The sequence below is a fragment of the Nilaparvata lugens genome, chromosome 11 (assembly GCF_014356525.2).
Source record: "Nilaparvata lugens isolate BPH chromosome 11, ASM1435652v1, whole genome shotgun sequence".
In the NCBI taxonomy this organism is placed as follows: domain Eukaryota; kingdom Metazoa; phylum Arthropoda; class Insecta; order Hemiptera; family Delphacidae; genus Nilaparvata; species Nilaparvata lugens.
This window is the reverse complement of record NC_052514.1, coordinates 6632899-6650311: the sequence shown is the minus strand read 5'-3', so window position 1 is coordinate 6650311 and position 17413 is coordinate 6632899. Positions and strand designations below refer to the sequence as shown.

Here is a 17413-nt window from a genome sequence, read left to right as displayed (position 1 = left end):
TGAATTATCCTTCTAATGTCGTTCAGCGAGTTTTCCCAGGGATGAGACCTAGTGCAATCGAATCTTTATATCATAAACCTACTATGTTCCAAATTTCGTGAAATTTAAGTTACTTAAATTTAAGTTAAGAAAATCGTTAAAGTCGTTTTCGAGATCCGTTAAACATAAAATAACCAGATATAAAAATAGCCAGTTATAAAAATAACCAGATATAAAAATAACCAGATATATAAATATAAATAAAGAATTTGCTCGCTTAATATAATAGGATAATAGAACAATCTATTATTCATTCAGATTATCCATTAGTTTATCAGCAATCTATTAGTTTCAGATTGTTATACGATAAAACAATCGTATAAGTTTATTCTGGTTCTGTTTGGCGGAAATAATTACTGTTGGTTTTTATGGGAGTATTTATACATTTGCAGGCTACATAATATGAGTGAACACTCTTATTTGTATCTATGAATGTATGGATAAATGTATAGGAACCAGTGATATTCTCTTTCTGCCCGCCAAGTAGAACAACAGTAAGGTATTAACAAAATTTCTTCTCTTGTTTCCTTTTCTTTTCTTCTGCATATCTGCCTCCACTTTCAAACTTCTCTTCAATGTCTATTCAAATTCTCCACCTCCTATTCATTCTTTTCCTCCGTTCTCTTCTTCTTCGTCTGTTTCTTCTTCTTCTTCTTTTTCTTTTTCTTCTTCTTCTTTCTTCTTATTCTTCTTCTTCTTCTTCTTCTTCTTCTTCTTCTTCTTCTTCTTCTTCGCCTTCCTCTTTTTCTTCTTCTTCTTTATTTATTTATTTATTACATTTCCAACGGTATACACCAATTTCAAAAGAATACAATAGTAACAAGATAAACAAAAATAACAAGACTTTTCCTTCTTCTTCTTCTACTTCTTCTTTTTTTCTTTTTTCCTCTCCTTTCCCTTTCACCTTCTCCTTTTTTTACTCCATCTTCTAGCTGGAGTAGCTCTGCTAGGAAGAAAAGAATACTATTGATTCTTATGGAAGCGTTCACACATTCACAGTCTACCAATGTGTGAAAACTGCCATAAGATCCAATGCTATTCTCTCTTTCCTGTGAACAGAACAAGCAGAGTAAATTGTAACGCAAACTGAGCTATATAGTAGTTCACTTTCCTACCTGCATGTTCATATTGATCAAATAAGTTGACCCATTATTTTACTCCCACTAGAAACTGAGACAAGCTGCCGATAAAAATCCAACAAATTCTTGCATAACTTTGCTGAGGTGAAGATTGAGATTCAGGTGAAACTGTCAGTATGCCTTGTTTATAAGATCAATGCTTCCCATACAACCAACGCTGACAGTTTGGAGTGCAAATTTGCTGCACTTGTTTGACCCAGTAAGTTTACTACACTTTACAAGTTGTCTTTACGGTTGTTGTAGCTCAGTGGTCACTGTACTGACCTTTGAATCGATAACTCAGCTTTGTTTTAAACTGCTAATAAAGAGAACGTGAGTTGTTTTCTTGTAGGGAACATTTATAATATTATGATTCAGAATAGGCTAAGTGAGGGATATAATAATTTATTTATTTATTTAATTTATTCATCTATTGTATAAAATACTATAATCATAATACAATTATGACATTGGAGGAAAAACTAGGCTGAGCCTGTACTATTTCTCTCCAAAAATGTTGATAAAATGTTAATGTTGTCCAAAAGATAAGGTTATGTAATCACACACTGCTTCGTTACTTGATTTTCGGTCCAGGAATGATGAATTAAAACTTTGAATTTTGAAGGTTGATTTTATACTCTAAATGAATCACAGAATGTATCACAATAAATCAAAAACTTTAGAAATATTGCACTTATTTAAAAAAGTAATAACAGAGATTATTAAAGATGTATAATACAAAATACTGAATTAGTATAATACTGGTAGTTCTGTGAACAGTAGACCTCGCGCAGTTATAGACCACAGCCTCCTCTTTGTTCATCACAGTCAATCCTGTCTGAATGTCGTGTCGGCAAGATATCGGTTTGAAAACGGCTAATGGCTGTTGGGGTTTGGTGTATCAGAAATGCTAACATCAAAAGCTAATCTTCTACAAGACATAATGGCAACAGGTCAGCCCGAGTTGAAAGCAGAGAAAGGTCGAGAGACAATACTATGTTGTTTTAGTTATTAATCGCATGCGTTATTGCATGGAATCAATAGTGCATTAAAATTAATTTGTGCATAAAAATTGCATGCGATGAGTCCACACAACACCTGATTTTTTACCCAGTTACATTGAGATATCAATTCATTCTATGACGAATGCAATAAATTAATAGCCTGATACACTCGACAGCTGATTTATGATAAATAATTCTTTAGTCAGATTTTTAGGAGACTCCTTTTCCTTTTGTATTATCCTTAAAATGCAAAGTTTTTAAAAACCTTATGTATACGTCGACGCGAAATTAAAAAAGGAACATACCTATCAAATTTCATGATAATCCATTGCCGCGTTTCGCCGTAAATGCGGAATATAAATTTAAACATATAAACATAAATAAAGAGAAATGCAAAACCGTCGACTTGAACCTTAGACCTCACTTCGCTCGGTCAATTAACGAGTAGGTAGTATACTGGTTAATGGATGAATCACTATTCACAATAATTTTTGTGAACAGTACTTAGATTTTGCTTCAACGATGAAGCCCGTATGGTTTTGATACTATTTGAACTTTATTGAGTTAGATTATCGAGAGAGATGAATTAACACACATATTAGTCACAAGTGTGTTCTGAATTATTAAGAAAAACTCAATGAAAATTCATGAAATATTTTCCACTTTTCATGAATGAAATGTTGTGGAATTTGTTATTCTTGACGAATAAATGAATAATACATCATTAAGGAATAAATTAATTGAATTTAGAGTCAATCCTAAATTAATTTCGTAAATTATAAAATTGGATTTCAAGTATGCTTGTATTTCAAACTCTAACTCTCGAGTTCTACATGTTACTCGAATATTATCTCAAGTAATCTTAAGTTTGTTAATTTTCAAACGATTAGAGATAATTCTAGTGTACCGTAGCTAAGACTTTGCTTTCTTCTGATTTCGTATCCTAAATTTTTGTAACTGCTTATCTTCTTTTCTATATCTGTATCTTCTATCTCCCAACTGAAAGTAGGCCCCTCTCATATCCATCTCATATGATAGAAGGTGATTTTGTCTTTGTTGTTCACGGCATTGCCAAGAAAAATATTTTGAGACTTCGAGAGAGCTACTAGATGAAAGACAATCTATCAGTGAGAAGACATTAAAAAGTAGGCTACTCCAATAATTGTTGTGGTCTGCCAAAATTCATTGAGCAGAATTGATAAAGAGAAGTATAAGAAAGTACATTCCTACCTTGATCATATTATAATAGCTCAACAAATTTCTCATAGATTTATTTATTTATTTATTTATTTATTTATTTACATACAAAAGCTCACAGAATAAATCCATGAAGAGCCTTATTGACATCAACTAGTTTAGATACATAATATTTGATGCAAAATAAGAATGAAAAATTAAATAAAATTGTAAACACAATTTTGAATACTAATAAGATAAGAAGAGGCGAAATGAAAAAATAAAATAAACCAATGATAATAGAAAATGAAGAAGAATGAAATAAAAATGATAAGAAAAATAAAATAACGAATAAAATAGAGAATAGAGGAAAAATAGGGCTTTAGAAGAGAGAAAAAAAAAATGAGGGAGTTTAGTATAATTATTTATCAATCATGAGTTAGCTATAGAGCGATATGCTAGTTCACAGGATTTCTTAAAGGTTTTGAAACGGTCAGCAAACGGATCAATGCAGTGGCTTATTCTATTGTACAAACGTAAAGTTCTGTATATATAAGAATTGCAATGATGAGTCGTTCTGATAAATGGCATGTGGAACAGAATATTTGGTTTTGGTCTATTAAACGGGACATGAAGTTGCAACATACTTATAAATTCTGGCATGAATACTTGATTGTTTAGGATATTATATAATAGCAAGAGGGAACTGACAGATCTCCTTTCTTCCAATCTTTGAACATTAAATATCAACCTCAGATTGTCTGTTGAAAAAGCTATCGGACAGAATGCGTTGAACTTTTTAAAATAAGATACCTTAAAAATTTATTCTGAATTTTTTCTAAATCAAGAATAGCGCTGCTGTGAAATGGAGCCCAAACTAAAGCAGCATATTCAAGTTTACTCCTCACTGTAGCATAGTACAATTTCAAAACAACGTCACATGCTGTAAAAGGCTACAATTTCGAAATAAAAACCCTAGCGACCTATTAGCACCATTCATAACATGTGTTAGGTGTTCCTTAAACTCAAGAGTAGGGTCCATTATGACGCCCAGGTCCTTTATACGGATAACACAATCGAGGATTGCATTATTAATATTGTAATTGTAATGAAAAGGATTTTTCTGACGTGTGAATATCATGTATTTTGTTTTTGATATATTTATTTCCAATCTATTTCTCAAACACCAGTCATGAATCGCATTCAGATCCCGCTGCAAGAGACAGCAATCCTCCAGACTAGAAATAGGTCTGAAAAGTTTTACATCGTCTGCAAAAAGCAAAATACTAGATTCTTTAATATGGTCAGGCAGATCATTCATGAGTAGGACGAACAACAAGGGACCAAGGTTTGACCCCTGTGGAACCCCAGAAGAATTGGTAAAGTAAAGAGATCTGTGATTATTAAAACCACATAAGACATCCTATCGGTTAGATAACTCTCAAAAAATGCAATCAAACTATCAGACAGGCAAAACCATTTCAATTTTTTCAACAGAATCCCAAAATCCACCGAATCAAAGGCTTTTTTGTAATCTAAATAGATAAATCCATACGACCATGCATGTCTAGCTGCGAAGAGACAGATTGGGTGAACTGCAACAGATTAGTTATAGTTGAGCGCGATGGCATAAAACCATGTTGGAATGAGGAGATTGCGGGTCTTACATGGTTGAAAACTTTGCTATATAAAATATATTCAAAGACCTTACTTGGAGAATTGAGGATAGTAATGGGACGAAAATTCGAGATTATATTCTTTCCACCAGTCTTATGAACAGGTGTCACCCTTGCAGCTTTCCATTTTTTAGGATATTTATTCAATCTCAAGGACAAATTGAAGATAAATTGTAAAGGTTGAATAAGAATATCTCTACAACCTTTTATAATGTATGCTGGTACACCGTCAGGCCCACAAGATCTAGTTGCTTTAAGTTTATTTATAGCTGAATTTACTTCATTTTCAGAAATATATGAAACTTGTAATATGTCAAGATGAGGAGATGAGGAAATGCTGTCATATGATTCATTATCATTATTATGTTGGATGTTATTACGGTTGTTGCTGTTATTGTAAACAGATGAGAAATAATCAGCAAAAGCCTGCGGTACTTCCCGATCGGTATACCTGCACCCATTCCACTCAAAACACTTTGAGTCCGATCTAGACTCTTTTTTACTCGCAACATAGTTCCAGAAGTGTTTAACGTTTGAATTTATGTTATTTTGTAGAGATTCTATATAATTTTGTTGTGCTATGTTGATTTCACTTTTTATTGCAGCTCTCAATTCCTTGAATTTGTTCAAATAATATCCCGAAAACGATTTTTTCCGTGCACATTTCTTTTTTAATTTAATCATCTGGATAATGCTTCTAGTAAACCAAACCGGATACTTCGATTTAATAATATTTTTATTTTTGGGCACATGCGAAGCGAAAGCATAATTCAATAAATCGTAAAAATAGTCTACAGCGAGATCGACATCGTTGAATTCATGAAGTCTATGCCAATCTGAATCTCTAAGTGTGAGATAAAATTCAAAGAAGTTTGCTTTTTAAAATTGTAATACTCCATACTCAAAGGGGAATGCAAGAGGTTCTTTTTAATCAAAAAACTAATATCTAAGCTTGGGTGATGTGGATCTTCAGCAAGCAGAGGGCTTGTCTCGTGCAAAACAATCAGAGGTAGATTACTCAGCACTAGATCAAGAGTTTTGGCATTGGCATTTAAAACATTATTAAAGGATACTAAGTTGAATAAACACATGCAATTCATCAGTCTGGCATATTTACTAGGACCACCAACAAAATTAAAACTTGAACCATTTATTTCATTCAGATTAAAGTCACCCATATTAATAAATCATGTGAAAAAATATTATTATCACTTTCAATAAAATCAAAGAAGTCACAGTAATCGAGAAGACCAGATTCAGGGGAGAAATAGACAACATTGATAAAGATTACTTTATCTTGTGCAGATAACTTGACAAGTAAAGATCATAGCGCGCTGTCGCCCGGACATGAATGAGTCGGGAATGCCAACTGTTTTTCACTGCACAAAGTACACCCCCTCCCCACCGCTTTCCAGACACCAATCTATCACGGTCACACCTAAATACCCGATAACGAGAATCGAACAATTCACTATCATGAATCTCATTACTCAACCATGTCTCAGACAACGCTACAATATCAAGTTTCACCTAGTACAGATCTGAACAAATCATTGGTTTTAGTGCGACAACCTCGAATATTTTGATAATTTAATTTTATCAATTCAGAGTTTACATAGGAGAATTCATTTTTAATAATGAAATAATAAACTATAGCAGTACATTGAATTAGAAAGATAAATAGCTTTACAACAAAAAATAAAATAACATTGGTATCGTAATAGTAGAGTGCATTGGGGTTTATCATAGCAGGGATTTATTTGGAACTGTTTATTTAGTTAGTTTTTCGACTCGCAGTCAGCTGTGTTGGCGTCTTATCAACGCCGCTTCCACTGCCTGCAAGTTTTGCGATATCATTATCAGTTTTGATTAGATGAATGACCGAGTTTTCGTCTCTTCTTATCTTTATGTTACCCGTTTTGTCAACCCATAGAAACTTAAAGTTCATCTGATTTTTCACCCTTTTTGTTTTAGCAAATAAAATTCTTCTAGCCGGACATAGAGACTGGTTTATGTAGACGGGAGTATCCATTGGCATGCCTATATGTCTTGTAGACAGAGTCCTCTTCACCCGTCGCCTCTCCAACATTTTTTCCTTAATAGCTCGGCGAACAAAGCGTACGATTATCCCAGGAGATGGCCGGTTATTTTGCTGCTTCAAACGATGACAGGCATCGATCATATCCTCCGTGATTGCAACATCCAGGGCTTTACCAACCTCTTTTATAATGCTGGAGACGTCTTCATTCTGAGTGACAGGAACTCCGTAAATCTCAAGAGTGTTCGACCTCGAATATGTTCAGCATCATCCAATCTCACCGACAGTTCCGTGACTTTTTTAGACAATGCTAAATTTTCCAATCTGAGAGACTCAATCAACTGGTTTTGTTTATCAATGATAGCCTGCTGTGTAGCCAGTATACAGAGAGTTTTCGTCGAGCTTTTCATGACACAAATCAAGCGATTTACCTAAGTCTTGTTCAAGACGTTTTAGACCACTGTCCATTTTTTCACCTAGTTCGTGAATCAACTTTTTTAAGCCGTCTAAGCTACTTACGTCCTTTGTGTTGACACTACACACAATGCCACCATCGCTGTGGCTACGACTCCTCCTACGCTCACACGCACAGTCAGCACACATCCACGCACGACCAGAGATGAGGAGACCGTTCAGGTCAGCATCACTAAGACCCAAGCACTGTCCGTGGAAATTCTCTTTACATACACTGCACTGGACTTTACTCGTTTTGTCCTTTGAAGACCGCACTATTAATTTCGTACATTTACGGCAATTCATTATGATCAAACACGCTCGTTTCACAAATAGATAAGGGAGCTATCCAAAGTGCGTCCGCTCTCATCAGAGGCTGATACTAAACTGATCTCAGGATACTAAACGACCTCTACAACACAATTTCTTGAGAATCACAAAGAGTTTGTGATAAAGTTTCTTATAAGGGATCAATATCGGGGACCGAGCTTCGCTCTGGAGTACAAAAGCATGAAAAATTATTACGAAAGAAGAAATTATAATATCATCATACAGATTCATGTTCTAAAAGTACAAAAATATGGAACATTTATTACGAAAGTTGAAATTTGTAATAACATTTATACAGAAATGTTCTATCTAATCACAGTAAATTGAGATTAATTCCCAGAGGAATGCAAAAATTTCCCTCACAAAGGCCTGGTTGCACAAAAGCCGGTTAAATTTTTATCCTGATCAACTTCACGTGAACCAAATCAGAGAAGACAATTTCAAAGAGATGGATCTACTGGAATTAATCAGGATTGAGAATAACCCGGCTTTTTTGCAACCGGCACTAAGTACCTGATTGAATGATTACAAAAGTTCAACAGCTGAGTCATAATTTTGACACAGTCCCACACACATGAACTCGCTCACTCTCTTCCATCACCAACAGACGACGAAATAATTATTATCAGATGTTTTTCCAAGGATGGATAATAATTATCCTTTTAATGTCCTTCAGCGAGTTTTCCAGGGATGAGACCTTGTGCAATCGAATCTTTATATTATAAACCTACTATGTTCTGAATTTTCGTGAGAATCGTTAGTGCTGTTTTCAAGATCCGGTGAAATACAAACATATGAACTTCTAAACATCTAAACATATAAACAGGAGTTGCTCGTTTAATGTTATAGGATAGACAGATTAGGGACAGATTATATTATAGTGAGGTCCACGTTATAATGACAGTATTCGATTTACATTGGTGTTGCTATCCTTTACTATCATTCGACAAAGCAGGTAGCGCTATCCTTTTTGCTACGTTGCCATATCGGTTTTTAACAATGTATAAATATAATTTAATCAATAAAATATTCAATCTCAATTATATGAAAATTAATTATTTAATCAAAGAATATATTTTCTTGACAAATAAGATATAATTGTTTATTCAAAACAAGAATGAACAGTTAATATTACCTCAGACATACCGGTATCAGCTTAGCTCTATAGAAGGAAGTAGCAAGGCGGAGTATCGGCAACGCTGTTCTGCTAGCTTTTCTCTCTGCCATTACAACGTGCACCTCACTATAGAGCTCGTGAGCGACTTACATAATAGCAATATACCGTTGAATGGCAGGAAATATGAATGCTTGGCTTTATTCAGTGTCTGACTACACCGGTTTTAAATGTGGAGGTCACGTGGTAGCACTGGCTACATTTTTAAAGATAATGATAATACTGCTAATTGGGAAATGTCTGGCAAGGTACGGCGCAAGAATATCAACTGAGTAAGTTTACAGACGGTAAGTTTATCTTCAAATATCTCATGATACTTCTATTCTCAACTGAAAGTTTTCATGCTCATAATTTATTTAGGAATGGATTAATAGAGAAACTTACAGTCTATTTTTTATTCTAATTACAGTACAACTGTAGCCTAATCAGTTCAAGTCGAGGTAGCAATAGAAGATGAAAGAGAAGAAGATGGAGATTATGATGATGGAGAAAAAGGAAAAAAAGAAGAAAATAATGTGATTTTGAGGAAGAAGAAGAAGAGGAAGAAGAAGAGGAAGAAGAAGAAGAATTTTTATGAGTTCAGGCATAGAGAAAAGATAGAAAGATGATTGTTTTTCACTCGTATATGGTTTAAAAAGTCTCATTATATTTTTTTCCAGACTCCAGGCAACTAATTATGAGAACCTCAATATATAGTAATAGTATAAATCATGTAAGTAAAAATAAAAAATTAATTAGATATAATTCAAATCAATATCTAGTATGATGTTTTGAATTCATTTTGAATTTCATTTCAATCTCGAATCAATTCATGATTGTTTTCAATAAACAGTTATAATCCTTATTAAGGGCCAGATCATATAATTCTGAATACTTTTCTGCCAGAGACATTGAAAAAGTATCAGGTGTATCAAATAACCGTGGAAGTCTTCCGTAAATTAAAGCATATTTCCGAGTTCAATTTCAGGATTTTGTGGCAATTGATGCATATCGTAATCGTTCAAAGAGTTATTCGGTTGACATTGATTCTATTGCAAGGGCAGATTATTCCAAGGGCTTCTTTCTTAGAATTAGTAATCTTAGAGTTTTCACAGAATCAGAATTAAAATTCATGATTTGAGCTACATATTGCTCTGATGTTTCTTTAATATATTATCCCTTGTAGTATTCAATGAGATTTCAGGAAAACCATATTATTCATGTGAAAATTTGTGATTTTCCCATCGTTTGGAGAATTATTTTATATCTATTCTGTGCTGTTGCTCCCATTTGTTATATCCAATACTTGACAATTGACATGTTGTCTAATAGTGCATTATCAATGCTCAATATCAAATCAATTTTCAACAATAGTTCCAAGGAGTAAAAACTTTTGCAAAACAAGCATAAATCAATCAAAAAAAAAATATATAAATAAATAAAACAGGAAATAACAGTAGTAGGGTATAGCACTATATGAAAACTATTTCATGAGAATAGTCCTGTATATGAAAAGAAGCTACCATTCACTAGACAGAATCTGTTTATAAAATTTCGTCAAAAAATTTCACTATCAGAAATTTTCTATTCTTGGCAAGACAAAAAAATTTGAATTATTTAGTAGATCATCGTGTCAAGAAGAAGCTATGTAGAAGCTTTTTTGCTGTATTACAAGACCACTAGATTCTAGACATCAAGTTTTGAAATTCAATGCCTGTTACATTATTGCTGATAATATTGAGTTTTCTTGAAACATCATTATATTTCTCCAATGGTATGGAATCAAAGCTACATTGATACCATTATTAATTCAAACCACATATTCTTGACCAATAGGGAAGAGATATCCTTATGTAACATCTTCACATATCTAGAATATTTTAAGTCACTGTCATGTAGTTTCACTGTTGTTATTGTTATGATCACTCAACAATGGATCGGCAGCTTTATTAATACTATCATTTATGAAAATAATTGATTTTACATTGCTTATAATCTACCTATTGTATATGTGACTTCAACAATGAACCATAGTATTTAAAATTCTACATTACGAAGTTCCTGCATTTTTTATTGAAGCTCCAACTATGTCCTTCTCCCTCTTCTTCTCATTTCTCAAGAATATATTGCTTCAAAATACTAATTATTATTACCTTTCCATGCCTTCAACAATACGTCTAAAAGTAAAAACAATGAACCACTATAATCCTATAACAATAAGTTGTTAGTTTAGCTAATAAATTTGTAATTCCTCTACAAGTTGTGATCTTATTCTTAATTAATACAGTGAGGAAATCAGCTACTTCATGATATGCCTATTTTTGCTTATAATTTAATTTATTGATGAAAACAGTGAGGAAATACAACATGATAGGCCTATTTTTTCCTGGAGTTTTATGTACTTAGCGTGCGTATTATCAGGTTGATTATATTATTGTATTTACTGACAATAAGATAAGCTATCTGATAGATAGATCCAAGTTCGTTATAATGCAGAGAAATAGTTGTTGACATTTCTATTACCTGTACTTATTTTCCTCAATAATACAATTGTGAGACTATTGTTTTTCAACTGTATCATGGAGATTCTTAAATAAAAGATCATGCACCAGCTATTTTCTGCTCTGGTTCTTATAAATTATACAGAGTTGAAAAAAAACATTCTTTCGCCAAGACAAGGAAAGTATAAATTGATATTGTAGTATCTGTTACTGAATATAAATAGATTATAATGGAATGCAGCATAAAAAAGATTGCGCATTTGTAGCGGAAAAACTTTAGTTTATCACACCTAGATAGTAACGGTATCTTATCAACTTGTTGATTCGTTGATTGCCTTTTATGGTTTGCCGTTTTTTCAACTCATTTTTCTTTTGAAACTCATCCAAATTTGCAATATAGCTTTACACTATCTCTATCTAACAGTTACAACTTTTCCTTATTTATCTGTATTGACTTGTAGATTATTGAGTGCATGAAAAGTAATGAAAGTTCTCCAAGATTACTCTGATTCAACAATCATCATTCTCTGCTGTTACTTCAATGAAAAATTTCCTCTGTTTATGGGGGAACGTAATTCAAATCTCAATAACTCACAATAAATTTTCGTACCGTACCTGTTCTATTTCCAATCCATGTTTTTAAAAATTCAACTTCTTCCAGTATGCCGAGTTTTCATCATCCACGGATATAATATAATATGATGTCGAAAACATACCACAGTGGAAACACATTATATCCTATCAAAAAACACTATTTTATTATTACTCTCCAGGCTTCAGGCTTGTTAGTGAATCACAGAAATTTGAATCAAATTTACTGCACCTTAAGGTTCACTTCACACATACGCGACTCAGGTCGAGAAGAGACTCGACTCTAGTCGAGAGCATGTGTTTTCAAATGGTGACACTCAGACCAGTCGACTCTAGTCTCCGCGACTGTCACCATTTGAAAACACATGCTCTCGACTAGAGTCGAGTCTCTTCTCGACTAGAGTCGAGTCTCTTCTCGATTAGAGTCGAATCTCTTCTCGACTAGAGTCGAGTCTCTTCTCGACTAGAGTCGAGCCTCTTCTCGACCTGAGTCGCGTAAGTGTGAGTTGAGCCTAACTGTTTAAGAGATCAACTAAATCATCCCATATGTACCAGTTACCCGAGAACTGTTAAAATTCATTAAATTTCCACAGCGATCCTACTATCAAACTTGAAAATAAAATATTGATTCACAACAAATACCGGTCACAAAATTCCACTAAACTATATTTGAATCAAAGAAAACTGGAGTGGATTGTGTTTTATTGTAAGAATAGAAAACTATAAACAGAATCCTGAGAACTGTTACAATTTATTAAAACTCCACAGCAGTTCCACTATCAAACTTGGAATTAATTATTGATTCACAGCGAATACCGGTCACAAAATTCAACTAAACTATATTTGAATTAATTAAAGAAAACTGAATTGAATTGTGTTATTGTAAGAATAAACTATGCCTTCGACAGAACTTTCTGCTAAGAGTTTCTGTTTAGTTTACTACTTTCATTAGCTCCACGACAAAATACTAGTTGCCCGGTAACTGTTCCGGTTACCGTATCGATCACTCCGTTCCATGACGTGCCCGGTAGGTGGGTCACCGATAACTGACCCACTACCGAACTTACTCCGTGTTATAAACAGTGCAACTTCACGCGAAAAATATTCACTCCATCAAAGTTAGATCCACTCCAATCTGTCAGTGTTTGTTGAGCTTGGAACTTTGAACGCATTTCACAAGAGTTGCTGACAGTTGAACAGTTTGGTCACTACAGGTTATACTCTGACAGCATTCCTCATTAATAAAATCAACGCTTCCTATTCATCCAATGGTGACGGTTTGATGTGAAACTCACCAGAGAATTTTCTGTCAGACTGGGAGAGCAGCGTATTATTATGTTAATGAGCGGAGTCCTTGAAATATCAGGAAAATCAATTATTCAGAACAGCTGGAATAATGAATTGGGAGTGCAGTCTATTGTTAGGGTTGTAACATTATAAGCGTGAGGTAGGGGTGCTTTGAAATAGATTTGATTTCAAATTAATTTGAGTGAAAATATATTGGGTTTCTTCGAATTGATCGAAAATAATATTATTAGATTCCGTGTTGGTGCAAGGTTGAAATAGAATTAATAAAATGAGGAATGGTTATTTTTTATCTTGCTTGTTTGTGGTGTAATGTTGAGATCACTTTGAAAATCACAAAATTGTCACTCGGAAATTTACGTTTAATATGTTTAAATGTTGGAAGAGAATGCAAGGATTTTTAAATTTCAGATGATTGATGTATGGATTCTTCTGTAATCTTTTTTTTTCAAATTAAATTAAAATATTCTTCATTCCTTACAGATTACATTGTAATACAGAGCATGTTTTACTGGAATGCCCCTACAAGACTATTCGTCTGAGTGTAGGGGGTGGGTTCCTGTTACAGTGGGTAGCCAATAGTCTATTCATGATATTTTATAGGTAATAGAATGTCCGACTTTGTTAACAAGAAGAAGGTAAGTATAAGATAGTTTGTATTATATTATGAAATTAAATATTACCTACTACATTGTTCATTGACGAAATTTCATAAACAGAAAAAGATTGATAAGAGTAACATAAATAATATACAGATTCAAGAATTGAAATATGAATAAATTCTTGAGATTGCAATTTATTGCAAGTCTTGAATATTTTATATATATATATAATATATATATATATTATATATATATATATATATATTATATATATATATATTAAATAATTCTTGAATATATTTTGTATATACTTATTGTAAAAAATAATGGTAGCTTCTCATATAAAAAATTACCGAGGAACAGAAACTTGAATCTTCGTCTGCCACTTCTAGCTTTTTTCATAAGAGAATGTGTCAGAAGTGTTAGAAGCTATAATTTACAATTTTGTCTGTATTTATCGACTTCTGGAAGGAGGAATGTTAAGTTAAAATGGCTGATGTTTGAACTGTACGTATTCTGTGGGACAATTTGTAAGCAAATCAACTTCTCCTTTTTAAAGTGAACTTTTATCGAATACTCGAGGGAATATCAACCTAAGGCATCTAGAATCGATAGCTGGAATATATATTATAGCCTTTAGTAAAGAGGCAGGCCTATAGTAAAGAGTTATTGAATAATATTCAATCAAGCTATATTCTAATTAAGCACAATTAAGCTTCAATCCAATTAAGCTAAACGGAACACCATCAGAGGTTCAGATTATGTGTGAGAATGTGTTATAAGCGACAATAAATTGTCTTTCTATTTTAGAGCTTATTTTAAATATATATAAAAAAATATAAATCCCAGTACCCTTTTGAATATTATTCTATCACTATCTATCACTATTCTATCTCTATCAATTTGGTAGAGAGTTAGTGGGGAGGATATTTTTAATATTCTTTCCGAAGAATGGACATTGATATGTCCAAAGCTCCGCCAATTTATGTAGATGCATAACAATATAATATTATCTATAGTTATTATATTACAAATTGCTTTTTCATATCATATACAGTTCAATAATTATTTTCTTAGTCTATATATTATGTAAATTCATCTATAATTTTGCTGTATTGTAAGCTATTGTATATAAGTGTATAAGCCAGTATATAGTGTAATCTACATAAATAAAGTACTCAATCAATCAATCAATCACAACATGCTACAATGAAGTTTTGATTCGAATCGCTTATGAATAAGAAAATGCCACTCACCAATATAAAATCTCTTATCATATCCCTATGAATGGGAATAGTGAGAAATATATAAAATTCTATAAAACTCGAAAATCTTAATAGATTTTTCGAAGGAATCTGAACAGAACTGTTCAACTTTGCACCTGGAAGAGCTACAGAACAAAAAACTTTTTCAGCACGAGGAAAAGATTTGACAAAGTTTACAGTGGAAGTGAGAAAGAACGTGAAGAAAGTTCCATGTTCCAACTGAAAGTATCTTGTCACCTCTTTGTTAAAAAGCGAGTCATCAAAGTTATATAATAGGCTAGAGAAGGTTTGAGTGACACATACTCTATAATCCAAGTTCCTCTGACCTGAATAGACTCTGTCATCAATTTTGTCATAATTTTGCTTCTAGTATTCATAAAAGTATATGAAAGTTTTCTGAAAAGATCGAAAGAACAGAGGTTGTTGGAGAATTTTGAAGTCAATTCAATATTTCTTTCGAATCTTCAAGAAATCAAATCAAATCAAATTGGTTTTTATTATCATGATTTCAGGATACAAATATTCATATTATACAACAACGTTACATCTTCTGCAACCAAACAATCATAAATAAAACTTACAGTTGAACTAAAAGATTAATCATTATAGCTAAATCCAGTTGCTATTATATCATTGCCCCAGAAAATACAACATTATATTTTAATTTATTTATTTATTCATTCGTGGACAGAATCACAAATCATATAAATATGATTAGGAAGGAACAACAGGCTTGGCCCAAATCTATTCCATTCCCAAATTTTGATAAATAAATAAAATGTACAAAAAATAGGTTATGTTTCTACTGTAAAACGTTCAAGTTCAATTTTCGTCCAAAAATATATACAAGCTAAACATTTTGAATTTATAGAAATTAAAACACCAAACTATATTTAAATATAACACTCAATTATCACTTCATATTGAATTAATCAAGTTATTTTATGAAATTTTAAACCCAAAAAAACACACATTTTAAAGAACTTCATGAAAACTCTCCACAAAGGCAAAGCCTGTGTGTGGAAGAGGGTCTTGGCGATGATTGGCTAACGTCGGACGTCCCCATACTTGCATCTATCACATTCTTGGTTAAACCAGGTATTAATATCAGAGAAAATTTGAAGTTTAAAGGATTTTAAGTATAAAAGATGCAAACATTTAGAGTTAAATTTGGACTATCATTACACGACATTTGCTTTATTTATACAATGAATGAATTATCACTTCTATATTTGTGCTCCCAATCTCCTTTAACTAGTCATTAACATTTTTTTTATAAATATATTTGGATTTACCTTCGGTATTACGAAGACAAGAAAGATTCAGTAAATGGGTGTTCATGTAGCAATATGCTATTTTTCTCTATGATCCTAAGAACATGCAGTTATATAGCATTACACTATCTTTCCTCTATGATAATATTCAGAACATGCAATATTATTTTGATTCCTGCAAATACGTTGACATGCTTACATAACCAGCTACAACTATTGACAATGAACAATGGATGACATACATAATAGCAGAACACATAGAAAACAATGACAAGATGGAATCAAAAAATAATAATTAGGTATTAGGCCTCTAATACTGTTGATGTTTAATAACAGGCATGTATCTTCTTCACATTACGCTATCATACAATTGTTATCAATAAGTTCTTCATCTCCAGTTTCTTCTTCTTCCACTACTTCTTCTTCTTCTTCTTCTTCTTCTTCTTCTTCTTCTTCTTCTTCTTCTACTACTACTACTTCTTCTTCTTCTTCTTTTTCTTCTTCTTATACTACTACTTCTTCTTCTTCTTCTTCTTCTTCTCTTCTTCTTCTTCTTCTCCATCTACTTCTTCATTATTATACTCCTCAAATCAGTTAATGTAGGTACCGTACAGTAGTTGCATAACAGTTATTATTTTGTTATCTATAAGAGTCTCAAAGTCTGTACATAATAAGATAATATATTGAGATAAAGACTAGATAATGATAATATCTAATCAGTTTCAGTCTCCTCCAATGGTGAGTGATTCTGCAAGCGGATAATCAGATAAAAGAAGTTCCTTCCTTGTTTTAACGATGGTGAATTGAATATTGTGGACAAGGTTAATAGGTTTGCCTTTCACATTTTCACTGATCACTTAGCAGAACTGATAAAGAGAGAATTTGAAA

General features: G+C 32.7%; 1 protein-coding gene across 5 annotated transcripts in view; it reads right to left on the bottom strand.

Moving 5' to 3' along the window:
* Positions 1-17413, bottom strand: part of LOC111058995 (neprilysin-11) — a 92045-nt gene that overhangs the window by 49039 nt on the left and 25593 nt on the right. Inside the window, exon 1 of one of the 5 annotated variants that reach the window (XM_039437494.1) lies at positions 12104-12122. The exons of 3 other annotated variants lie outside the window; for them this stretch is intronic. The gene's annotated coding sequence lies outside the window, so the exon portion shown is untranslated. Of the gene's footprint in view, positions 1-8980; positions 9130-12103; positions 12123-17413 lie in introns of those variants that run through there. One more of the 5 variants, XM_039437493.1, reaches the window with a different exon arrangement.